Source organism: Bubalus bubalis, chromosome 1 (assembly GCF_019923935.1).
Source record: "Bubalus bubalis isolate 160015118507 breed Murrah chromosome 1, NDDB_SH_1, whole genome shotgun sequence".
NCBI lineage: Eukaryota > Metazoa > Chordata > Mammalia > Artiodactyla > Bovidae > Bubalus > Bubalus bubalis.
The window spans coordinates 121,840,575-121,867,220 of record NC_059157.1 but is presented as its reverse complement, the minus strand read 5'-3'; the positions used below and the strand labels follow the sequence as shown (position 1 = coordinate 121,867,220).

At 37.8% G+C, this 26,646-nt stretch overlaps 1 long non-coding RNA gene across 1 annotated transcript; it reads right to left on the bottom strand.

Moving 5' to 3' along the window:
• Positions 1-15,121: 15,121 nt before the first annotated feature.
• On the bottom strand, positions 15,122-25,823 carry LOC102397633. Its single transcript, XR_327754.4, has 3 exons — positions 25,554-25,823; positions 17,027-17,100; positions 15,122-16,203 (listed from the first exon to the last, which is right to left on the bottom strand). It is a non-coding gene; the product is annotated as an uncharacterized LOC102397633 (long non-coding RNA).
• Between the last annotated feature and the right edge of the window lie 823 nt (positions 25,824-26,646).

Below are 26,646 nucleotides of genomic sequence, written 5' to 3'. Positions count from 1 at the left end.
TATAGAACATATTAACCATATAATTTTTCCTGTTGCAGCAAGCAAGTTGAAGTATGAGAATCACTAGAATTAGTTATAGCATGTAGGGAAATGAAAGATACAGCATGTTGCTGTGCTGCTTCAGTCGTGTCCGGCTCTGTGCGACCCCACAGACGGCAGCCCACCAGGCTCCCCCGTCCCTGGGATTCTCCAGGCAAGAACACTGGAGTGGGTTGCCATTTCCTTCTCCAATGCAGGAAAGTGAAAAGTGAAAGTGAAGTCGCTCAGCTGTGTCTGACTCTTCGCGACCCCATGGACTGCAGCCCACCAGGCTCCTCCATCCATGGGATTTTCTAGGCAAGAGTACTGGAGTGGGGTGCCATTGCCTTCTCCAAGATACAGGATACTTTATGCCAAAAGATAAAGTAAAATTTCTTATTTGCTCACATTTTACATATCCACTATTTACATTTTGCAGATGAAAATGCAGAGTTAAAGACATGCATTGCACAATGTTATGGTACAAATAATACTTTGTTCCTTTTAAAGGACTAAAAAACATTTCACTGTATTTATATTCCACTGTATGTATATTACACTGAATATCTTCTTTGTAAGGTGTTTGTTAAGGCCTTTGGCCTATTTTTTAATCATATTGTTTGTTTTCTTATTGTTGTGTTTTAAGAGTTTTTCTGTATATTTTAGACAATAATACTTTTTCAGATATATGTTTTGCAGATGTTGTCTCCCAGTCTATGTCTTGTCTTTTCATTCTTCTTGCAGGATATTTCACAGGGTAGAAATGTCTAATTTTAATGAAGTCAAGCTTATAAATTCATTGAAATTTACTGTTAAATTGGTGGACTCAAAGTAAAATAGATAGCCCTCTATAATGCTGCTGCTACTGCTGCTACGTCACTTCAGTCGTGTCCAACTCTCTGCGACCCCATAGACGGCAGCCCACCAGGCTCCCCCGTCCCTGGGATTCTCCAGGCAAGAACGCTGGCATGGGTTGCCATTTCCTTCTATAATGCTAGTAGGCCTTATCTAATCAGTTGAAGGCCTGGGTTAAACAAGACTGGTAAAACAAGAACAGATGGTCTTAAGAACTGAACTGCAGCATTGAGTCTTCCCTGAGTCTCTACCCCGACTATCCATTCTACAGATTTGGACACTTGTCAGACACCATAATGATAAACCAATTCCGTAAAATAAATCTCTTTCATGTATACCTGTGGCGGATTCATTTTGATATTTGGCAAAACTAATACAATTATGTAAAGTTTAAAAATAAAATAAAATAAAAAAAAGAAGTTCTAAAAAATAAATAAATACATCTCTTTCTATATACATATATACATGCTATTGTTTCTATTTTTCTGGAGAGTCCTAATTTACTCTTCTTGCTTTACGACCAGGAATAAATCTCCAGGAAGAAAGTTTGTGTAATGTAATGCTCACTTTTGTTTGTTTTCTTTTTCTCAGAGACCATATTACTGTGCTGCCTGCTGTCCAATGTTTAAAAATTGCATGTTAAATATTTTACCCAGTTTTTAATATTTTAAGGTGTGAAGGTCAAATTCAGTCATTATTCCTTCAAGGCAGAACTTAAACTCTAATATATGTATTTAATAGAAAATAACTCAATTTCCAAGTCCTTTAAAAACTCTTATTCCCTTTTTCTCTAAATATTTAAATCTTAATCTTTTTTTTCTTTATTTGTCTATTAGAAAAATGTGAACGCTTTTTATTTAACTTGAGGGAAAACAAACATTTGTTTAGAGTCAAATCAACATGAGTTCAAATGATGTTTCCACCACCCCACTAAATGCATGAGCATTTCATGTACTTTCTTAGAGCTTTTATTTCCTCATATGACAACTGTGGATAATAACTGCTTCACAGATTTACTCAACGTTAAGCACCTGGGACACTATGTGAACTCAATAATTGCCAGTAGGGCTTCCCCGGTGGCTCAGTAGTAAAACAATCTGCCTTCCAGTGCAGGAAACAAGGGTTAGATCCCTGGTCCAAGAAGATTTCACATGCTGCAGGGCAACTAAGCCTGTATGCCATAACTATTGAGCCTGTGTTCTAGAGCCCAGGAATCACAACTACTGAGTCTATATGCCACAGCTATGAAGCTTGAGTGTCCTAGAGCCAGAGCGCCACAACAAGAGATGCCACTTCAGTGAAAGCCCACATACTGCAACTAGGGAGTAGCCACCACTCGCTGCAACTAGAGAGAAGCCCATGTGGCAGTGAAGACCCATCACAGCCAAAAATATATAAATAAAGCTGCACACACACGCAAAAAAATTCTAGTATACTAGCACACATTTATGAGAAATTTCCCACTTGTCTCCGCTATCCAAATAGATACAGAAAGCAAAGCAATATTTATTCCAAGTCTGTGTTTTCAAGCCACATTCAGTCTAGGGGTAGATACCTGGTGGTTATAAGAGATTTAAAACTGAGAATGTTCATGTAGAAACCATGTTTTCTACAAAAATATACCAGAGACAAGAAGACAAAGAGACAGAGAGAATTCCCCCAAGATGGAAAAATATTTCTAATAAATGTTCAATTATTTGGATTCAATTGTTTCTAAGACCCAGAGACCAGTGGCATTCTATTTCATGATTTCCATAAGACATCTCACTACCCTTACAATTGAAGTAAGAAATGGCAACATACTCCTATATTCTTGGAAATTCCAAGGACAGAGGAGCCTGGTGGGCTACAGTCTATGAGTCACAAAGAGCTGGGTATGACTTAGCATACATGCACACACCCTTACAATAAATGTTTACTTTGGCTTAAGTTAGATTAAATTTGGCTTTTGGACTTTCAATAATATTATTTATCATTTCTTCAACCTTGATTTTCTTTGTTCCCTTGGCAATTTTAATCACATATTTCACCTTTTGCAATAACCCAGGTTATGATTCACTTTCACTCTTTAATATTATGTAAGATATAAAGGAGATAGATTTTATACCAAATATAATGTTTTAAATGAGTTGCAGTGTAGAAGTCAGCATAATTATAGTGATCAGCAAAACTATTCCTCAGACAAATATATTTTATAAGCTTTTCAATGTCTCCACTTGTACTGTTTCTTATAATCCTTAATTGTAAATTACTTTAATTATAGTCCAAATTTTATATAGAGAAAGTAATGAAATATGAATCTTATTCACAAAACAAATAAATTCAGTGTAAAATATGTAAATGCAAAACAAGTTTCCAATGTAACAAAAAATGTAGCAGTGATATGTCTCAATTACACCTAAATTAAAAGACGCTTACTCCTTGGAAGAAAAGTTATGACCAACCTAGATAGCATATTGAAAAGCAGAGACATTCCTTTGCCAACAAAGGTCCGTCTAGTCAAGGCTATGTTTTTTCCAGTGGTCATGTATGGATGTGAGAGATGGACTGTGAAGAAAGCTGAGTGCCAAAGAATTGATGCTTTTGAACTGTGGTGTTGGAGAAGACTCTGGAGAGTCCCTTGGACTGCAAGGAGATCCAACCAGTCCATTCTGAAGGAGATCAGCCCTGGGATTTCTTTGGAAGGAATGATGCTAAAGCTGAAACTCCAGTACTTTGGCCACCTCATGCGAAGAGTTGAAAGACTCTGATGCTGGGAGGGATTGGGGGCAAGAGGAGAAGGGGACAACAGAGGATGAAATGGCTGGATGGCATCACTGACTCGATGGATGTGAGTCTGAGTGAACTCCGGGAGTTGGTGATGGACAGGGAGGCCTGGCGTGCTGCGATTCGTGGGGTCACAAAGAGTCAGACACGACTGAGCGACTGAACTGACTGAAATACTACATAGAGTACTACTCAAAATTAATTCATATCATGAATATTTTGCCATAATAATAGAAACTCCCAGGAAACATTTTTGATATACCATTAAGTATCTTCAGGAAAGACCCAAACTGGGTTACAGAGACTCAAAAATCTAGAAAGAATATAAAGAAAATATCTAATCCAGAATCTTGCTTTCAAGTGTTATCATCAGCCTTAATTTTGCACATGGGTAACTTTGACCTAAAAGCATAAGACGCTTCAATCAAAGTCACAAGACTTAAAAATGAAGCCATGGCAAGAATGTATAGCTCATCTATTTATACATTCAAATATTCACATAACAAGTAACTATACAGTGAGTCCTTATTGTGTTTCAGTCACTGTAGTAATTGCTATGCATAAGTAGTACATTAGCCTGACAGATTATTGGAACTCACAATTTTTCTTAAAAAAAAAAATCACAAGTCTTCTACATACATTATTTTAAAAGAACTTTAATTATGCATGATGGACTCACAGATTCTTATTTCAATCAATAGATTATGACTCAGTATTATTACTTCTTAATTTAATGTTCAAAGTTTCACAGATTTGTTCAGTGAAAGCCTTTAAATCTGAATTTTGTGCGCATTTGTCTTACAATTGTGGTAAGGCGATTACCTCCGGATATAGCAAATTGTTCCAGGAGTCTTCTGAATACTTCCAGACCCAGCTCTGGAATTAGACATTTTTCCAAAGATCCCTGGTTCTTCTTAGTGGATAATAATTTTGGGGAACCAAGATACGGGTGTTTGCTAGTCGTGTAATCATTGCTAGGTGTCTTCTGGTCAGATACCCTGACACAGATCCAACATCAAATCTATGGTATTTTTGCCAAAATTCACAACATGATTCTAATCATGAAAAAACATCTGAAAAGCCCAAACTGAGACATTTTACAAAATAAGTGGTTTACATTCTTCAAAATATGGTAAGCCAATGAATGAAAAAGAAAGATTGAGGAAATATACTACTCAAAGGGAAACTAAAAGAAATGATAACAATGTACCTTATGATCGTGAATTAGATCCTGCTACAGATAAAATAAATAAATATAAAACTATATAAGTATAGCTTCCCTGGTGGCTCAGATGGCAAAGAATCTCCCTGCAAAGCAGGGGACCCGGGTTCAATCATTGGGTTGGGAAGATTCCCCTGGAGAGGGAACTGGGAACCCACTCCAGTATTCTTGCCTGGAGAAATCCATGGACAGAGGGGCCTGGCAGGCTACAGTTCATGGAGCTGCAAAGAGTCACACACAACTGAGCGACTTTCAAGTACAGTAGTGATCAGTGCTAACACAGAAGTGTATGAGATCAATGTTCTATTTTTAAGGAAGTGAAAATAAATAAAATGCATGATAAGAGAAATATAATTTCCTATATGAAAGTCCCTAGCAGTGGTATGATATACTAAATAGCAGTATATACAGACACACAGAAATGGACACAAGTTCAGTTCCCAGCCTTACCAAATTATCAAATTCCAGCCTCCTCATGTTTGAGTATGTGACTTACATTCACTCTCACTAACTGTGAGTTGTGAAAATGTTTTAAAAGCTTTAGTGCATTTTACAATTAATAATCATTGCTAAACCTAGGTTAACTTTGGCATTTTTCTTTCTTTGACTCAATTCTGTATACTAAGCCCACACCTCACAATATTACCCAGTTCCCCACAACCCCAAAATAACTTAGAAATACCTTTTTCATTAGGTTTCTGCACTACAGAATTTGCATTATTTTCTGTATGTTATGGCATAGACTCCAAGTAAATTGATGACAAGGAGTACATCTTCATTATCTTCTTCTCTTACTAACGAAAAGCAGGGGTATTGAGAACAAAAGCTGGACTCAGTAGTATTTGCTGAGTGAATGAATGTCTCTCGATAGGTGGAAACTCCATTGTATTAAGCCTCCAAATATCTCACTATATTATCTTAGGAAATCAGCATAGCACTCTGATTCCTATTTTCTCACCTACAAAATCAAAACAATATATGCTTTAAATGATTCTTGTGAGTTAATGAAAATAATGGGCCTAAATGAACTTACAAGTGTAATATGTCATGTGTATCAGTTTCCTGGGGCTGTCATAACGAATTACCACAAGCTTAGTGGTAAAAAAAAAAAAAAAAAAGGCAAAAAAACCCCAGAAACTTATTTTCTCACAGTCCTAGAGTTCAGAGGGCTTCCCTGGTGGCTCAGAAACCATGCTAAAGAATCCACCTGTAATGCGGGAGACCTGGGTTTGATCCCTGGGTTGGGAAGATGCCCTGGAGAAGGGCATGGCCACCCACTCCAGTGTTCAGGCCTGGAGAATCCATATGGAAGAGTAGCCTGGCAGGCTACAGACCATGGGGTTGCAAAGAATTGAAAACGAGTAAGCAACTAAGCACACAGAGTCTAGAAGTCCAAAATCACAGTGCTGGCAGTGTTGGTTCCTTCTGAAGTCTCTCTGGAGGAATCTATTCCATGCTGCTTTCCTAACGTTTGGTAACTTCAACAATCTTTGGTATTCCTTGCTTGTACATACATTGCTTCAATCTGTCTTTGTCTTGCTGTCTTTGTGACCCTGTGTCTGTCTCTTCTTTGTTGTCCCTTTATAAAGGCATTCATGATTGTATTTAGAATATTAAAAAAAAAAGGCGAAAAATAAATTCACACTTCCTGAATGGAATACAAAGTTGATTTTATGCTTTAACTCTTAGCTGTTGATAGTGTCCCAGCATTTGGATGGAGTTGATGTGTTTCTCACTGCCTCTGGTAGTACCCCTTGCAAAGTTCTATAAATGATAATAGCTGGCACCTAACTCTATGTAGTAGAAAAAGTTGGTGCCATCGGTGGGAGTAAGTGGTAGCAGCTTTTGAAATTTCTGTAGAAATTGCCCACTAGAAACACTTTAAAATAGAACTATCATGTGATCCAGCAAGCTACTGCTAGGTACATATTCTAAGGGAAATCACTATCCTGAACAGATATCCATACCCACAAGTTTAAATAAAGCAGAAAGAATGGATATTAAAAAAAAAAGAAAGAAAGAAGGAAGGAAAGAAGGGAGGGAGGAAAGGAAGGAAGGAAAAGAAAACATGTGACCTCAGCATAATCCCATTTTATTCTATTAGGTGTATTACCTTGAATGATACACCTAATAGTTTGTGTATAGATATGGTTTTTCCTGTGGTCATGTATGGATGTGAGAGTTGGACTGTGAAGAAGGCTGAGCACCAAAGAATTGATGCTTTTGAACTGTGGTGTTGGAGAAGACTCTTGAGAGTCCCTTGGACTGCAAGGAGATCCAACCAGTCCATTCTGAAGATCAGCCGTGGGATTTCTTTGGAAGGAATGATGCTAAAGCTGAAACTCCAGTACTTTGGCCACCTCATGCGAAGAGTTGACTCAATGGAAAAGACTCTGATGCTGGGAGGGATTGAGGGCAGGAGGAGAAGGGGACGACAGAGGATGAGATGGCTGGATGGCATCACGGACTCGATGGACGTGAGTCTGAGTGAACTCCGGGAGTTGGTGATGGACAGGGAGGCCTGGCGTGCTGTGATTCATGGGGTCGCAAAGAGTCGGACATGACTGAGTGACTGATCTGATCTGACCATTGCTAAAATAGGAAGTCAAGAAACACCTGGAATAGCAGGCAAATTTGGCCTTGGAGTATGGAATGAAGCAGGGCAAAGGCTAATAGAGTTTTGCCAAGAGAACACACTGGTCATAGCAAATACCCTCTTCCAACAACACAAGAGAAGACTCTACACATGGACATTACCAGATGGTCAACACCGAAATCAGATTGATTATATTCTTTGCAGCCAAAGACGGAGAAACTCTATGCAGTCAGCAAAAACAAGACTGGTAGCTGACTATGGCTCAGATAATGAACTCCTTATTGCCAAATTCAGACTTAAATTGAAGAAAGTAGGGAAAACCACTAGACCAGTCAGATATGACCTAAATCAAACACCTTACAACTATACAGTGGAAGTGAGAAATAGATTTAAGAGACAATATCTGATAGAGTGCCTGATGAACTATGGATGGAGGTTCGTGAATTGTACAGGACACAGAGATCAAGACCATCCCCATGGGAAAGAAACGCAAAAAAGCAAAATGGTTGTCTGAAGAGGCCTTACAAATAGCTATGAGAAGAAGGGATGCAAAAAACAAAGGAGAAAAGAAAAGATATTCCCATTTCAATGCAGAGTTCCAAAGAATAGCAGGAGAGATAAGAAAGCCTTCCTCAGCGATCAATGCAAAGAAATAGAGGAAAACAATAGAATGGAAAAGACTAGAGATCTCTTCAAGAAAATTAGAGATACCAAGAAACATTTCATGCAAAGATGGGCTCGATAAAGGACAGAAATTGTATGGACCTAATAGAGTAGAAGATATTAGGAAGAGGTGGCAAGAATACACAGAAGAGCTGTACAAAAAAAATCTTCACGACCCAGATAATCACAATGGTGTGATCACTCACCTAGAGCCAGACGTCCTGGAATGTGAAGTCAAGTGGGCCTTATACTAGTGGAAGTGATGGAATTCCAGTTGAGCTATTTCAAATCCTGAAAGATGATGCTGTGAAAGTGCTGCACTCAATATGCCAGCAAATTTGGAAAACTCAGCAATGGCCACAGGACTGGAAAAGGTCAGTTTTCATTCCAATCCCAAAGAATGGCAATGCCAAAGAATGTTCAAACTACCCCACAATTGCACTCATCTCACATGTTAGCAAAGCAATATTCAAAATTCTGCAAGCCAGGTTCAGCAATACGTGAACTGTGAACTTCCAGATTTAGAAAAGGCAGAGGAACCAGAGATCAAATTGTCAACATCCGCTGGATCATGGAAAAAGCAAGAGAGTTCCAGAAAAACATCTATTTCTGCTTTATTGACTATGCCAAAGCCTTTGACTGTAGGGATCACAATAAACTGTGGAAAATTCTGAAACAGATGGGAATACCAGACCACCTGACCTGCCTCTTGAGAAACCTCTATGCAGGTCAGGAAGCAACAGTTAGAACTGGACATGGAACAACAGACTGGTTCCAAATAGGAAAAGGAGTACGTCAAGGCTCTATATTGTGACCCTGCTTATTTAACTTATATGCAGAGTACATCATGAGAAACGCTGGGCTGGAAGAAGCACAAGCTGGAATCAAGATTGCCGAGAGAAATATCAATTACCTCAGATATGCAGACGACACCACCCTTATGGCAGAAAGTGAAGAGGAACCAAAAAGCCTCTTGATGAAAGTGAAAGAGGAGAGTGAAAAAGTTGGCTTAAAGCTCAACATTCAGAAAACGAAGATCATGGCATCTGGTCCCACCACTTCATGGGAAATAGATGGGGAAACAGTGTCAGACTTTATTTTTCTGGGCTCCAAAATCACTGCAGATGGTGATTGCAGCCATGAAATTAAAAGATGCTTACCCCATGGAAGGAAAGTTATGACCAAACTAGATGGCATATTAAAAAGCAGAGACATTAGTTTGCCAACAAAGGTCCATCTAGTCAAGGCTATGGTTTTTCCAGTAGTCATGTATGGATGTGAGAGTTGGACTGTGAAGAAAGCTGAGCACTGAAGAATTGATGTTTTTGAACCATGGTTTTGGAGAAGACTCTTGAGAATCCCTTGGACTGCAAGGAGATCCAACCAGTTCATTCTAAAGGAGATCGGTCCTGGGTGTTCTTTGGAAGGAATGATGCTGAAGCTGAAGCTCCAATACTTTGGCCACCTCACACGAAGAGTTGACTCATTGGAAAAGACCCTGAAGCTGGGAGGGATTGGGGGCAGGAGGAGAAGGGGACGACAGAGGATGAGATGGCTGGATGGCATCACGGACTCGATGGACGTGAGTCTGAGTGAACTCTGGGAGTTGATGATGGACAGAGAGTCCTGGCATGCTGCGATTTATGGGGTCTCAAAGAGTCAGACATGTCTGAGCGACTGAACTGACAGACTGACTGTCCATTGCTATCCTCATGGCTGAAAGGAAAATCAATGTTATTGCAGAAAGAACTTAATGACATTAAAGAACTTAATTCTGTGTTTAAAATCCTGCATATGTGCGATCTTTTAAAGGGATTTTTAAAAAATATTTTTCTTGGAACTTGAGTTTTTGCTTTTGAATTAATCGATCATTTAGTTAGAAACCTGTCTATGCCACATTTCCATATTAGCAACTTCTAAGAGCTCTTCAAATACTGAAAAGATAATATGATTTAAAAAGTCACATAGATAAGTGGCTTTTTAGAACTGAGAGATTGGCGGGGAATGGGTAATGACAGCTAATGAGTATGGGATCTTTGGGGGTGGTGAGAATGTCCTGCGCTGATTGCGGTGATGGTAGTGCACTTCTGCCAACACACCAAAAATCACGCAATTACACACTTGGAGGAGGAACTTTATGGCTTGTGAATCTTCTCTCAATAAAATTAATTTTTTATTAAAAAGTGACATAGAGATTAAACTTCTTTGACTCATTAAAATTTAAAAAATTAAAATTAATTGCCTATCAGACAGAGGATGACATGGTTAGATGGGACCACTGACACAATGGACATGGGTTTGGGTGGACTCTGGGAGCTGGTGATGGACAGGGAGACCTGGCATGCTGCGTTTCATGGGGTCGCAAAGAGTCGGACACGACTGAGCGACTGAACTGAACTGAACTGAGAAAAATCTTGATGATTCTAACACCTATATCAAAAAGAATAGAATATATCTGAGATTTTTGCCATGTAAAGAAAAAATTATTCACATTAAATTATTAGTGTTTTATAAAGGTGAAAACATACCTAGAATGGTCTTTGTTTTTCTAAAGAAGAGACTTCAAGTGGAAATATAGTATCTGTGTCCTCAAATATATAAAAGACACTTAGTGAATTATATTTTTACTCATGCTTCCATGTAAGTTTTTATGAAACTTCCTTTAGTGCTATACCATTTCATATACTACCATTTCATATGCGATCTCCAAATTATTAGCACTGTGAAAAAGTTGAAGCCAGCAGAATGAGGAAATAATCATCACCCAAAGCTTTCATCTCTGTATTAACAAAGACAACAGATTTGAAAAGAAAGACCTATCACCAAGGAAACATCAGATCCCTGAGGTTTCCATTTCCCAGAACATACCTGCAAGTCAGTACCCACCTTTCAGTTCTCGTTACAAAATAAACTATTGAAATTTACTCATGCAGTTTTTCTTTCAGACATTTAGCTAGGTCAATATTCACTATTTCTTTTCATATTCCATTTTCAATTCCTCCCAAGACATAATTTAGAGATATGTGGATTGAATGATGTCATTTTGATTTGTGTATTTGTAAGAATCCAAATATTCATTCATCTACAGCACCATGTTGCTATTATATCATGAACACTTGTTGCAGTAATATTAATTACCCAGGGTCTGCTACATAATTTATGGTGCTGAATGCACAGTGAAAGTGTGTTTACAAAAAGCAAAGGAAATGTGTCATTAAAATTACTAACATTTTCTTTCTTCAGTTATTTTTCTCTTGACTTGTCATAGTGTTTTTTTCAATTCATTCATTCAAAGAAAGGGCCTCCCTGGTGGCTCCAGACAGTAAAGAATCTGCCTGCAAGCCCTGGGTTGGGAAGATCCCCTGGAGAAGGGAATGGCAACCAACTCCAGTATTCTTTCCTGGGAAATTCCATGGTCAGAAGAGCCTTGTAGGCTACAGTCCATGGCATCATAAAGGGTCAAACACAACTGAGAGGTTAACTTTTCAAGCAAAGAAATTTAAAAGGATTAGTACACATTTTATTGTACATCTTTATGTTGTACATGTATTACATATGTACAATATAAATTGTACATATATAATATTGTACATTTAATCTGCATTAAATGCCAGATTTAATGCAAGTGTAAGAGCACTCAAACTACATGCAGAATCACTGAAATCACACAATTTGTATTTTGTACTTGGTACTGTTGTTGTTCAGTCACCCAGTCATGTCTGACTCTTTGTGAACCCACGGACTGCAGCACACCAAGCTTCCCTGTCCTTCATCACCTGCCGGAGCTTGCTCAAATCCATGTCCATTGAGTTGATGATTCCATCCAACCAACTCATCCTCTCTTGTCCCCTACTCCTGCATTCTATCTTTCCTAACATCAGGGTCTTTTCCAATGCGTCAGCTCTTTGCATCAGGTAGCCAAAGTTTTGGAGCTTCAGCATCAGTCCTTTCAGTGAATATTCAGGGTTGATTTCCTTAGGATTGACTGGTTTGATCTCCTTGCAGTCCAAGGGACTCTCAAGAGTCTTCTCCAATACTAGAGTTGGAAAGCATCAGTTCTTCCATCCTCAGCCTTCTTTATGGTCCAACTCTCACATCCATACATGACTACTGGAAAAACCACAGCTTCGACTAGATGGATGTTGGCAAAGTAATGTCTCTGCTTTTTAATATGCTGTCTAGGTTGGTCACAGATTTTCTTCCAAGGAGCAAGCATCTTTTAATTTCATGGCTGCAGTCACTATCTGCAGTGATTTTGGAGCCCAAGAAAATAAAGTCTGTCACTGTTTCCATTGTTTCCCTATCTATTTGCCATGAAGTAATGTGACCCAATGTCATGATCTTTGTTTTTTGAATGTTGAGTTGTTTCTTTTCTTTTTTTTTTTACTTTTAATGCTTTACAGAATTTTACTGTTTTCTGTTAAACCTCAACGTGAATCAGCCATAGGTAGACATATATGCCCTCCCTTTTGAAACTCCCTCCCATCTCCCCTGCCCCCAGCCCTCCCCTCTAGGTTGATACAGAGCCCCTGTTTGAGTTTTCTGAGCCATACAGCAAATTCCCGTTGGCTATCTGTTTTACATATGGTAATGTAAGTTTCCATGTTACTCTTTCCATACATCTCACTCTCTCCTCCCCTCTCCCCATGTCCATAAGTCTATTCTCTATATCTGTTTCTCCATTGTTGCCCTGCAAATACATTCTTCAGTGCCATTTTTCTAGATTCTGTATATATGTGTTAGAATATGGTATCTTTCTCTTTCTGACTCACTTCAGTCTGTATAATAGGTTCTAGGTTCATCCACCTCATTAGAACTGACTCAAATGCATTCTTTTTAGAGGCTGAGTAATATTCCATTGTGTTATATGCACCACAGCTTCTTTATCCATTCATCTGTCAATGGACATCTAGGTTGCTTCCATGTTTTAGCTATTGTAAGTAGTGCTTCAGTGAACAATGGGATACCTGTATCTCTTTTGAATGTTGAGTTTTAAGCCAGCTTTTTCACTCTCCTCTTTCACCTTCATCTTTTTAGTTCCTCTTTGCTTTCTGTTATTAGAGTGGTGTCATTTGCATATCTAAGGTTATTGATATTTCTCCCTGCAATCTTGATTCCAGTTTGTGCATTATCCAGTTCAGCATTTTGCATTATGTACTCTGCATACAAGCTAAATAAGCAGGGTGACAATATACAGCCTTGACATAGTTGGTGCATGTATATGTAATTCATTCTTACTCGAGCAGCAAAATATGGCATGAAGTGAACTTGATTGATTTTATTTCACTTCTTGATATTGCATATTCTACTAACACACTGTACCTCCAAGTACTGATGAGCAACGAAAGATTGAAAGGCAAATGAATTATGTTACCTTATCTTTCCCTTTCTTTCTATGTCATTAATTTTAGCACAAATGATTAACTTAAGGAAGGAAGTAAAATGAGTAAGAAAAGGACATGATGGCTTGGTCACTTATGTTTGTTAGGACACAATGGCCTTCTTTCTTCATTCAGAATGTTCTGATTCAGTTAGAAAGTATGGCTTCCCAGGGTTGTCAATGTCATCTACTCTGTTGTAACATAGCACACTTGTATGCACTTTATCTTTTTTTTTTTTTGTCTTTCTTTTATTTTTTTAAATTCGGGTATAGTTGCTTTACCATTATGTTTGTTTCTGCTATACAATGAAGTGAATCAGCTATATATATATATATATATACATTCATCCCCTCCCTTATAAACCTCCCTCCCACTCGTCATCCCACCCCTCTATGTCATCACAGAGCACTGAGTTTTGGTCCCTGCACTCTACAGCATGTTTCCACCAGCAATCTTTTTACACATGGCAGTGCACATATGTCAGTCCTAATTTCCCAATTCCTCCCCCGCCTTACCTGCCACTGGGTCCATAGGTCCATTTCCTATGTCTGTGTCTCTATTGCTGCCCTGCAAAAACATTCATCTATACCATTTTTCTAGGTTTCATATATATGCATTAATATATAATATTTGTTTTTCTCTTTATGACTTCACTTAGCATGACATACTCTAGGTCCATCAGTGTGTCTACAAATGATCCAAATTTGTTCCTTTTTATGGCTGAGCAATATTCCATTGTGTATATTACCATATTTTCTTGATCCATTCATCTGTCGATGGACATTTGGGTTGCTTCCATATCCTGACTATTGTAAATAGTTCTGCAATGAACATACAATGAGGTATCACATCGGTCAGAATGGCTATAATTGAAAAATCCACAAACAATAAAAGCTGGAGAGGATGTAAAAAAAGGGAACTCTCATGCACTGTTGGTGGGAATGTAAATTGATATAGCCACTATGGAAAACAGTATGGAGGTTCCTTAGAAAACTCAAAATAGAACTACTATATGATCCAGCAATCCCACTTACTGGACATATATTCTGAGAAAACTATAATTCAAAAAGATACATGTATCCCAATGTATAATGTTAATTGAAACTTGTGATTATTACTGTGATGTCATCACTCTTTCCACATAATAGTACAAAGCAAGTATTACCTTACTTAATTCATTATGTTTGTATAGTAATTTACAGTGCATAATATTTTGTTTGTTTTCGGTTCATTAAGATGTTATTTACTGTGAGGGTTAATTCCAATAGACCTAGAATTAACCTCATTAAATTATGTTACTGGAATACCTACACAGCACTAACGCTTGATCAAGGCATGATGCCATGCTGCTGTGCTTAGTTGCTTAGTCATGTATGACTCTTTGCCACCCCATGGACTGTAGCCCACCAGGCTCCTCTGTCCATGGGGATTCTCCAGGCAAAGAATATTGGGCATTTGCCATGCCCTCCTGCAGGGGATCTTCCCAACCCAAGGTCTCCCACATTGCAGGCGGATTCTTTACCAGCTGAGCAACAAGGGAAGCCTCAAGGCATGATATATAATTGTTAATAGTTTTCCTATGTAGTCATATGTCCAAAGGAGTTTAAAGATGATTCACACTAGTTTATCGACATTATTTAATCAACAGCAGTGAGACTGATGATTTGTATCAGTCAAGACTCCAGTATAGACTCTATGGTTCCAAGATGTTCTGTTCACACATCGATAGTTTCTGATCCAAGAAAGGAAGCACTTACACAGCCCTTACACACAGTCAGTGCTCTTGCCTGGATTCTCAAGTTTGAGGTCTTTGGCTATGAGGCACACCAATACTTTAATACTGTTTCTCCACTTCACCCTTTCCTTTCAATAAATGTTAGATTTCTACACATTGTCATTTTGGGTCCTGCCATCTTTTTCAGCAATTAATCCTGTTTAACTAGTACCATTAGTTCATTAACATAGTCTAAGTTTCAATAATTTATGAGCACAATATTTAAAATGTATTATTTCTAAAAAATTGTATAAGCAACCCCATAATCAGGATATTCTTTACTTCTTCAACCTAAAGTGTTTCTTGTGCTCCTTTGCAGCTGACCCCACCTGCCCCATACTAGGCAATCAATCTTAGAAAGTTCCAATTCACTTCTCCCTTCTAGGAAAGCTGAACAGAACATGACTCCCAAATTTTGTACCTATGTGCACTGAGACACTACAGCCCATTTGCATGGCTGTATTGAAATATTTTACATATTTGAATAAACACAGATACCACATAAATTACAGCTGTTAAATTATTTGAATCTAACCAATAAACAGAACTCCTAAGTGTTTCTTTGGTCTGAGGCATCATGAAGAAATTACTGATCATCAGTTAGTCCTTTGGACTTAAGAAATTTGTGAATGTCTGATATTCATCTCACTGTGAAGAGGAAGGCAGATGTTACTGATTTCTGAATGAGGGGAAGCATATTGTTCACAATTATATTGGCAGAAAGTAGCACAATAGCAACAACTAGCAATGAGTACATTAGATAGGAGTTGTTTCCTTCAAGAGTCAAGATGTTCACAATCAGAGACTGATGACTGAGACAGCTGCTCAAGATCTCATCAGAGTTGTAGGCCAAACTGATCTGCTATCAATAGTGCAAGGCATCCATTGTCTTGATAACCATAAGACTGCCACACTCCCAGCATCACATCTGCTATCCAAGAAGGAAAAAAATAAATGAATAGCTAAGAGGCAAAATGAATAAGACATCCTAACAGTTTAGTCTGAATTTAAAAATAGCTTCCTTAAAAATTAGCCTAGAGAATTCCTTTTGCATCTATTGGCCCGAAAAGGGTTATATGACCATGCCTAACAACAATAAGGGCTTCCCTGGTGGCTCAGACAGTAAAAGCATCTGCCTACAATGCGGGAGACCCAGGTTCGATCCCTAACATAACAAGAATAAAGGAAATGGAGTATTTTATTTTCTAGACTTTAGAGGACATCAGTTGAAAATGACTTTTGAGTGCAAATAAATATAAGGCAAAAGGAGAAGAGGGCAGCAGATGATGAGATAATTAGATAGCATCACTGACTTAATGGACATGAGTTTGAGCAAATTCTGGGAGATAGTGAAGGCCAGGGAAACCTGCTGTGCCACAGTCTATGGGGCCACGAAGAGACACGACTGAGAGACTGAACAACAAATATAAAACATCAATATCTTAATATCTCAGAATATTATTCCACTAAATGCTACTGCAACTTACTTGTTTCTAAATACGCTGTGCTGCTTATAAGTAACCTGCTCTGGTATAGCATATGAAAAAGTTATGAAACATTGTATTGCTTTTGTTGGGAAGAAAGCATATAGTTTGTGAGCTGAAATAAATTTTTACCATTCTATAAAGGTCTTATATCCTATGATTGTGTCTTGTGCCATCACCTAAAATCCAACTGAGTTCACAAAGTATTAATAATTGTTGTAGTAAAAATTGTCTATTTGTTAGGGTTTTAATCTTTTGCATTCTTACCAGGATATTGTGTGATACTCCATGAGGCAGACTGCTCATTCCCATTTTTTCCACTTCATTGAATAATCGGACTTCTTGATGAAAAAGAATATAGATGGAAACTTGTCAATGATAGACATTTAATCAACAACTGAAATTGGCTTTATTAATTTCAGTTTATGATAAATTTAGAAACTACTGACAGGTATCAGAATTTGGGGGTTAAATTAAAAACTAATAACTAAAATTTTCTGAACAGGCCAAATTCTGTAAATATACTTGAAAGTTTAATTCATTCTTTTGGTATTTAATGGAATCAAAAAGTGAATTTAAGGCAGTGTTTAGATTTTATGTATTGAGCTTTATATTTGACATTTTATGGGACATTTATTATCTTGCTAGATGAATATCCTTTTAAAGAACTTAGAATAAACAGTATGCATAAGAAACAAGTGTGCTGATAGACCATGACATAAAAAAGAAGGCAATAAATAGGGAATGCATTCAATAGTTAATTTGGATTTTAAGTACATCATGAATCTTTATTACATTTCTAAAACATTTAACTTCCACTTGAAATTTGAAGCAATTTTAGATATCAAAATTCAAGTAATTCTGAATGTCTTAGGGAGATTTTTGAATGTAGAACACATAATAATGTGTAATCCAGTTTTCCTACTCATTTCTTTATAGTACTACTAACCTGAATACCTTGGGCTTCCCTGATGACTCAGTTGATAAAGAATCTGCCTGCAATACAGGGGACCCGGGTTCAATCCCTGGGTTGGGAAGATCCCCTGGAGAAGGGAACTGGCTACTCACTCCAGTATTCTGGCCTGAAGAATTCCATGGACTATATAGCCCATGGGGTTGCAAAGAGTTGGACATGACTGAGCAATTGTATAGCCATAGCAACTTGAATACCTGTATTAAGTTTCTATTCATTCTGTGTCTTTGGAATAATTTAAATAGAGGCACTATAGCTGGTAAATTTTTTCAGCTACTAAAACAATGGTTTTGTTCCATGTTATCCTATTTCCAAGCTTACCTATACCTGCAGGTCCCAATAGTAGGATATCCATTAACAATTAGTATTTAACCCTGGAACTTAGTGTCTTAGGAAGAAGAAAAGTACAAAAAAAAAAAAAAAAGAAAGATTTATGTCAGAAAGAAGGCAAAGTAGACAGCCTGGCATTTCTACATTCAGGAATATGAAAAGGGAAAAATGGAGACAGAGATAGATGGACAAGGTCAAATTCCAGGACTATTACTTCCCTGCAGTGTTTTCCTTGAAGATACTTGGCAGCTAAAATTTTTAAATATACAGAAAGGTATGGGAGAATCTAGAACTCCTTGACTCTTGAGTGAGATGAATAATGTGGAATATGAGTAAGAGGAGGACAAGCAGATGGGACTGCAGTTGGACCTTGGTCATTTATTTTATGCTGCCTGCTCATGGCAATCAAGGATTTGAAAGTTCCCACCAGCCCTGATAAGAGGATGGAAAATTACTGAAAGAACCAGTGGATCAGCAGATGCTAGGTTGGATAAAGGACTAGGAAACATAATTTTTATGACTTTTTTTGTGGTGAAAATGCCCTCTTTCACAGGACTTTCTTGCACTGAAGGGTGTACCAACCCATTTGGACATCACTCCTTATTTTGCCCAATGTGCAACTTAGCAGCAGCAGCAGCGTATATAAGAGGCTACAGTCTGAAATGCTTATTTGCAATAGAATGTGGTGGAACAGGGTCCATGAGACAGCACATGTCCTTTCTTGAAGGTTTGGAATTCACTCAAATCTAAGGAACAGTTGCCATAAAGGAGTGTTGGCCTAATGTTGCTATATATTCTAACATTTAAAGAAAAATCATAAATCTTTATCATACTTGGATCTTCTGCATTTTTCAATAAGATCAAATAATCCAGTTTAAAAAGAAAAACAGAAGCCAAATAAAGCATATGATTCATTAGCCACCAGTTTGCTGACTTTGTGATAGAGAATATGCTGGTTGCTTCTTCACAAATCAGTTCTTTAAACATGTGAGAACACAAAAAAATCCTAAAATTTAGTTTAACATGCATTTTTCCCAGATAGGCAGGGTTTATGGCCCATACACTTTTTCCTTGTATTCTTGTTTTCATTTATTTTTTCAGCTACTTCAGTTTGATAGTCTTGAGCTCACCCAATTCATATGAAATGTATGTGCTTTTCTACATCATTCCATGTAAGCTTAAGCACCAAAATACTTAATCCAAGGCTATGAGTTGCTATCAAACAAATTTTTTAGGTTTACCTTAAACAATCACTAAAGAAGAGAAACTTTTGTTTTCTTTTTCCTAGTTTGTTTATAATATTTTCTTTTGTGTATCTTTGAAATTTCACCCTGATGTCTCTATGTTGCCTTTTTTTTAGTTATGAGCATTTTATAGAATACTTTCTTTTCCTCAAAAATTAAAGTAACATTCTGAAATTATTAAGCACACTTCATTTAGTATCCATTTAGATGAAAAATATCATCAAATTCTTGAATTCACTTCTATCTAATTTCTGTGCATGCAAGAAGACAATAGATAGTAGTGACACTGTTTTACATTTATTTTACTAGAAGAGTGTACCAAACATATTTTTTCTTATTATTTGTTTTAAAAATATTAGTTCAAAGAAGTCTTATAAATAATGATAAACAGAAGTTGGAGTCACGTGGCAAGCATGTGGCACCTTACAAATCCTTCTGATATGAAGTTGAGCTCAATAATAAAACATAACATTCCCAGAATCAGAAATTGAAGGGAAAAAACCCTCAAAGGCAGTTTGGTAAATATGAGCTTACATAATAGTGACTCATGAGCTGGCTAGTTCTAAATATAAGCCAAAGAAATTGATAGTCATACTCTAGTGCCCATAGTGGTGGGGAGGAGGGACTTGACTTAGAATTATTTAAGATAGAAGCATTGAAACTGAACTCATTTACGGTAATTATGAAAAATGTTTAGCTATTTAAATCAGTAAAATAGTAGTTTCTATTTAAAACTCTAAATGTCATGATTGTTTAAGTTTAAATATATGGAGAATTAAAAATGATAGTATATAATGTGTTTCGCATGTATGGATGTGAAAGTTGGACTATAAAGAAAGCTGAGCACTGAAGAATTGATGCTTTTGAAATTTGGCGTTGGAGAAGACTCTTGAGAGTCCCTTGGACTGCAAGGAGATCCAACCAGTCCATCCTAAAGGAGATCAGTCTTGGAAGTTCTTTGGAAGGACTGATGTTGAAGCTGAAACTCCAATATTTTGGCCACCTAATGCGAAGAGCTGACTCATTTGAGAAGATCCTGATTCTGGGAGGGATTGGGGGCAGGAGGAGAAGGGGACAACAGAGGATGAGATGGCTGGATGGCATCACTGACTCGATGGACATGGGTTTGGGTAACCTCCGACAGTTGCTGATGGATAGGGAGGCCTGGTGTGCTGCAGTTCATGGGGTTGCAAAGAGTTGGACACGACTGAGTGACTGAACTGAACTGAATGTGTTTGGGGAAAATGAAACTAAAGGGTTGTTAAGGTTCTGGTTATAGGCAGAAAAAAGTTAAAAGCATCTGTTAACGTTAGATTTTGTTATGAATTTGTGCTGTAGTCTCTAGGAAAAACCTTAAAACAGGAAATTTATAATATGCAACTTCTAACCAAAAGAAGACAAAAATATTTTTAAATATTTCATCATTTCAGAGAGGGAAAATATTTAGAAAAGTAAATACAGAGAAAGTATTAACTGGAAAATTGCATTTTAAAAAAAAGCATATCAATAATCCCATAATATGCAAAATAATTCATTGTTTCCTTTAGGATTATTTAAATTGTATAGAGAAGTTAGTCCAATTATATGCTGGTACAAATAGGGAATTGAAAAATGACATGATGAGTCTTCAGTTGCATTAAGCATTGAGACACATTGTGGTAAAATTACAGAATACCACACAAGTAGAACAAATAAGCAGGTGAGTATTCCTGACAGAAGGGAGGTTAAAGATCAAGAGTCTTGTCTTGCTCACACTGGACAGTTAGCTCCTAAAGAGCAGGGATCAATTCTTGTTTTTCTTTAAACTTTCAGTGTCTAGTGAAGTACCTCACTTTCAAGTACTCTCTGACCTTGAAGAGCTTCCAAGGCAAAAGGAAACTCATGTTATGACAGAAGTATAAATTAAAGTGATGTAACAGCAGAGAGGGCTTCCCAGGTAGTGCTAGTGGTAAATAACCTGCCTGCCAACACAGGAAACATAAGAAATACAGATGGCTAACAAACACATGAAAAGATGCTCAACATCACTCAGTATCAGAGAAATGCAAATCAAAACCACTATGAGGTACCATTTCACACCAGTCCGAATGGCTGCGATCCAAAAGTCTACAAGTAATAAATGCTGGAGAGGGTGTGGAGAAAAGGGAACCCTCTTACACTGTTGGTGGGAATGCAAACTAGTACAGCCACTATGGAGAACAGTGTGGAGATTCCTTAAAAAACTGGAAATAGACCTGCCTTATGATCCAGCAATCCCACTGCTGGGCATACACACTGAGGAAACCAGAAGGGAAAGAGACACGTGTACCCCAATGTTCATCGCAGCACTGTTTATAATAGCCAGGACATGGAAGCAACCTAGATGTCCATCAGCAGATGAATGCATAAGAAAGCTGTGGTACATATACACAATAGAGTATTATTCAGCCATTAAAAAGAATACATTTGAATCAGTTCTAATGAGGTGGATGAAACTGGAGCCTATTATACAGAGTGAAGTAAGCCAGAAAGAAAAACACCAATACAGTATACTAACACATATATATGGAATTTAGAAAGATGGTAACAATAACCCTGTGTACGAGACAGCAAAAGAGACACTGATGTATAGAACAGTCTTATGGACTCTGTGAGAGAGGGAGAGGGTGGGAAGATTTGGGAGAATGGCATTGAAACATGTAAAATATCATGTATGAAACAAGTTGCCAGTCCAGGTTCGATGCACGATACTGGATGCTTGGGTCTGGTGCACTGGGACGACCCAGAGGGATGGAATGGGGAGGGAGGAGGGAGGGGGGTTCGGGATGGGGAACACATGTATACCTGTGGTGGATTCATTTTGATATTTGGCAAATCTAATACAGTTATGTTAAGTTTAAAAATAAAATAAAATTAAAAAAAATAAATAAATAAAATTAAATTAAAAAAAAAAAAAAGAAATACAGGTTCAATCTCTGGGTCGTGAAGGTCCTCTGGAGGATGGCATGGCAACCCACTCCAGTATTCTTGCCTGGAGAATCCCATGGACAGAGGAGCCTAGGAGCTACAGTCCATAGGGTTGCACAGAGTCAGACATGATTGAAGCAACTTCGCGTGTGTGTGCATGTGCACAAACACACAAACACACACACACACACACACACACACACAAGAGAGCAGAGGGTAGAAAAAATTCTTTTTAAACGTACAATGGAAAAGACAAAACCAAGCAAACAACACGTAAGATAAGTGTGAAGGATTAAAACAGGTGATAACCTACCTAAGAGAATGGCATGAACAAAAATATGAAGGTAAATACCCAAATGGGGAAGGTTGAATGGTTCTATTTGGATGGATTACAGAGGGATGAAAGATGTAGTGACACAGTAAGGACCATACACTGTCCACGACTAACATTAGAAAGAGCTGAAGAGTTGCGTTCTAATTAAAAGAATCTGGAGGTGTTCCTAAAAGCAAAAGAAAAAAACAAAAACAAACCACCAAGTTGTTGTTGTTCAAGCAGGGAATTGTTATGATGACATATGATTTAAAAAAACATAGGATATATTAAAAGAAAGAGTACAGGCAAAAACCTCACTTAAAAAGTCAAGAGAACAGTCCAGATGATAAAAAGGATACTTTTGTCTTTACGATGTTTTGAGTTTTGAGTACATCCTAAAGAAGTGTGTGTAGGGGAGGGGGGCGAGTGGCGGAGAGGGTGAACATTGGTTTAAAGAGCCACAATTATTCTGGCTATGGTACAGAATTGATTTTGAACAATTGATAGTACAATTGATAGTACAATTTTAGTACAATTGATTTTGAACTTTGGAAACTCAGTACCATCACTTTTAAGCTATATAGTCACAGGAAAAGTATTTTAAAGGTTAAATAACTGGATAGCAACTTTCTCATCTTTATCTTTAAAATTCCTGATTGTTGTGAGAATTAAACAAAAATAATAATTAAACAACCCAGGGATTGAACCTGGGTCTCCCGCATTACAGATAGATTCTTTACCAGCTGAGCCACCAGGGAAGCCCGAGAATTCTGGAGTGGGTAGCCTATCCCTTCTCCAGCAGATCTTGCAGACCCAGGAATCGAACTGGGGTCTTCTGCATTGTAGGTGAATTCTTTACTAGCTGAGCTACCAAGGAAGCCCTAATAATTCAACAGAATTGCATATGTAGAAGCTCCAATCACAGTGCTTAGGACATATAGACAATAAGTGTTGGTGAATAATAGAATGAAATACTGGAAAGTAGCTTCCATATTTTCCCATCGGACTTAAACTTTTTCAGAGCTTTTTGTTGTTAGGTAACTATGACCAACCTAGACAATGTACTAAAAACCAGAAACATTACTTTGCCAACAAAGGTCCGTCTAGTCAAAGCTATGGGTTTTCCAGTAGTCATGTATGGATGTGAGAGTTGGACTATAAAGAAAGCTGAGCACTGAAGAATTGATGCTTTTGAACTGTGGTGTTGGAGAAGACTCTTCAAAGTCCCTTGGATTGCAAGGAGATCCAACCAGTCAATCATCAAGGAAATCAGTCCTGATTATTCATTGGAAGGACTGATGCTGAAGCTGAAACTCCAATTCTTTGGCCACCTGATGCAAAGAACTGACTCATTGGGAAAAACCCTGATGTTGGGAAAGATTGAAGGCAGGAGGACAAGGGGATGACAGAGGATGAGATGGCTGGATGGCATCAGCAACTCAATGGACATGAGTTTGAACAAGCTTCGGGAGTTGGTGATGGACAGGAAAGCCTGGAATACTGCAGTCCATGGGGTCACAAAGAATCAGACACAACTGAGCAACTGAACTGAAACTGATAGGTAGCTTATCCTCCTAACCATCAGTCAAGAGTTGAGCATGTTGGAACACCTTTCTTGGGACCAGAGTCTAACATGTAGCATTCTCTCTGGTATTGATCACAGGCTCTCAGAAGAAGTTCTTTCTTCCTCTTGTACCATCATGCTACATACTTTACACAATATTGTTCACAAAGTTGATGCCATTTTTAGAATGAGTTAACATTCTGAGTTAACAGTAAGTTCTAATTTGATGCAACAACTTGCAGCTATCTGACTTCATAGATAGAAGCAAAGTATCCAGAGCATAAGATATAAGTGCTCTCTATTAGGCAGAACACAGGGGATTATACCTCTCAAATGGTAAAGAATCCACCTACAATGTAGGAGACCTGGGTTCAATCCCTGGGGTGGGAAGATCTCCTGGAGAACTCCATGGACAGAGGAACCTGGTGGGCTAGAGTCCATGGGGTCAGAAAGAGTCAGACATGGCTGAGGGATCAACACACTCTGTACATAATGATCTTATATTGTCTGCACAAATGTCTTGAGCAAAGCAAAACAAAACATTTTTTGTTGTTAAACACCTTGTACTAAGATCACAGGGTTGATATGAAGACACAATTGGATTTTGAGTTAGGTACATTTTCTAATGACTAAAGCTGCCAGACAATAGAATGGGCTGTCTTAGTATTGAACGATTTCTGTGCTAGTGACTCTGCTCACATATATCCTGACCCCCTCTTTAGGAGGAGACTGCAGGAAATATAATCTAACTCAAAGACCACTGATTTTAGTCCTGTGATCTTCAGCAAAAGCCTTTCCATTTTCTTTCTCTTTGCAGATATTGTTTTGCTATATAGTTTTGAGTATTTTGAACAGAAAAATCATTTGATGTTTATTAGAATCTAATGGAATTAGCATTATATCAGTGATTGCTACTTCTCAGGGGTCATTGTAGGGGGCTTTTACCTTTATTTGTTTAGTACTTAAAATGACCCTGAAAATATTATTTTCACAATTTTACAACTAGTGCCTGAAGAAATGTCCATGATATGTTGTTGAATAATGAAAATACAAAATATTATGTATAATGTGTTACTAATTATGGAACCCAGTTCTATAATTCTCCACATTTACTCACTTGTGTACACAGCTGTATACATGATACACAGATGAAAATGGTCAGAATTATACACAGTTAAGTGGTCACTATATCTATATCTGGGTTATGGATTTTGAAAGCTTCTTAGTTTCTTTCTTGGTCTCTTCTGATCCTCTAAATTATCTACAATAATGGGCATTACTTTCATACTCAGAGAACAATGACTATATTAATAGTCTTATAGCTTTAGAGAAAAATAAATAACTCAAGATGACAGAGAGTAAGTAGCAAATTTGGCATCATTTCCTGACATAGAGGCAGTTGAGGGGAGGGAGTTCACTCTTACCTGAGTCCAGAATTTGGAGTGGTTCTTTGCCCCGCTTTTTTTTCCAGTCCAGTTTCATTGCCACTGATTAGAGCACAGAAGGAAAAAGAATGGCCCGTTCGCTTAATGATGACAAATTGCAGCTTTGGTCTTTACCTGGGAGGCTGTGGTAACCTGGGCCTGCCTTTTGTGTGTGCCCATGGGCGGCAAGCAGGAATTCAGCGCTGTAGCTGGAGCCTGGCTGGACTCCAATTTGGCGTGTGTCTCACATTGTTTGGGAACACTTTGTGCCGGTGGAGACACACTCCTCTCCCGGGGCCTAGAGCTAAGGAAACAAAAGCTCCTGGTGCCAAGGCTACCAGCCTTATCTGTAAATCACTTATTCTTTTTTCTTGTCTCCTCCAGGGTGCTTTGACCTTAGCTCAGAGTTTGAGCAGGCACAACTCATCAATTTTTTTCACTGACAAGTTAAGAGATCAAGTGCATTTAGCCTGCCTGACTATTGAAACTGTATCAGGTCTCAGATATGACCAATTAGAATACATGCACACTGTGTGTGTATATGTGTGGATGCATGCATATGTTTATAACTATATGTAAATGAACATTCATCAAAAATGTAAATGTACATGAGAATTAGTTTTACTTCTTGATAATTTCAACCACATTAGCTGATTTAACCCTTCTCATGTCTCTGCACACTAGGGTGAAAGTGTTGAGAAAAGTGAAGAGGACGGTAGGTCTTTATTTCTAATGTCCATTTACAGTGGAGAGGGCCATTAATGATTTTCAGCTCTACTTTCACATTTATAGAGGTGAAAATGGAAACTACGAAGATGTAAGAGAATCCTTCAGAGTCAGAAAGCTAGTTCACTGCAGAATCTGATTAAAATAATAATCTCTCACCTTTTAATTCAGTACTCTTTACACCAGATTTCTAAGGGATGGCTATCTTAGTACCCGCAACATAGTTAGAAAATATAATTTATATAGTGATCGGTATTTTAATGAGAGGAAAATGAGTGGAAAATGTTAATAGGGATTATTTTTGTGGCAGGAGCTGATTGGTGATTTTATTGTTTAATGCTATCTGAATTTTCTAAAATATCTGCTT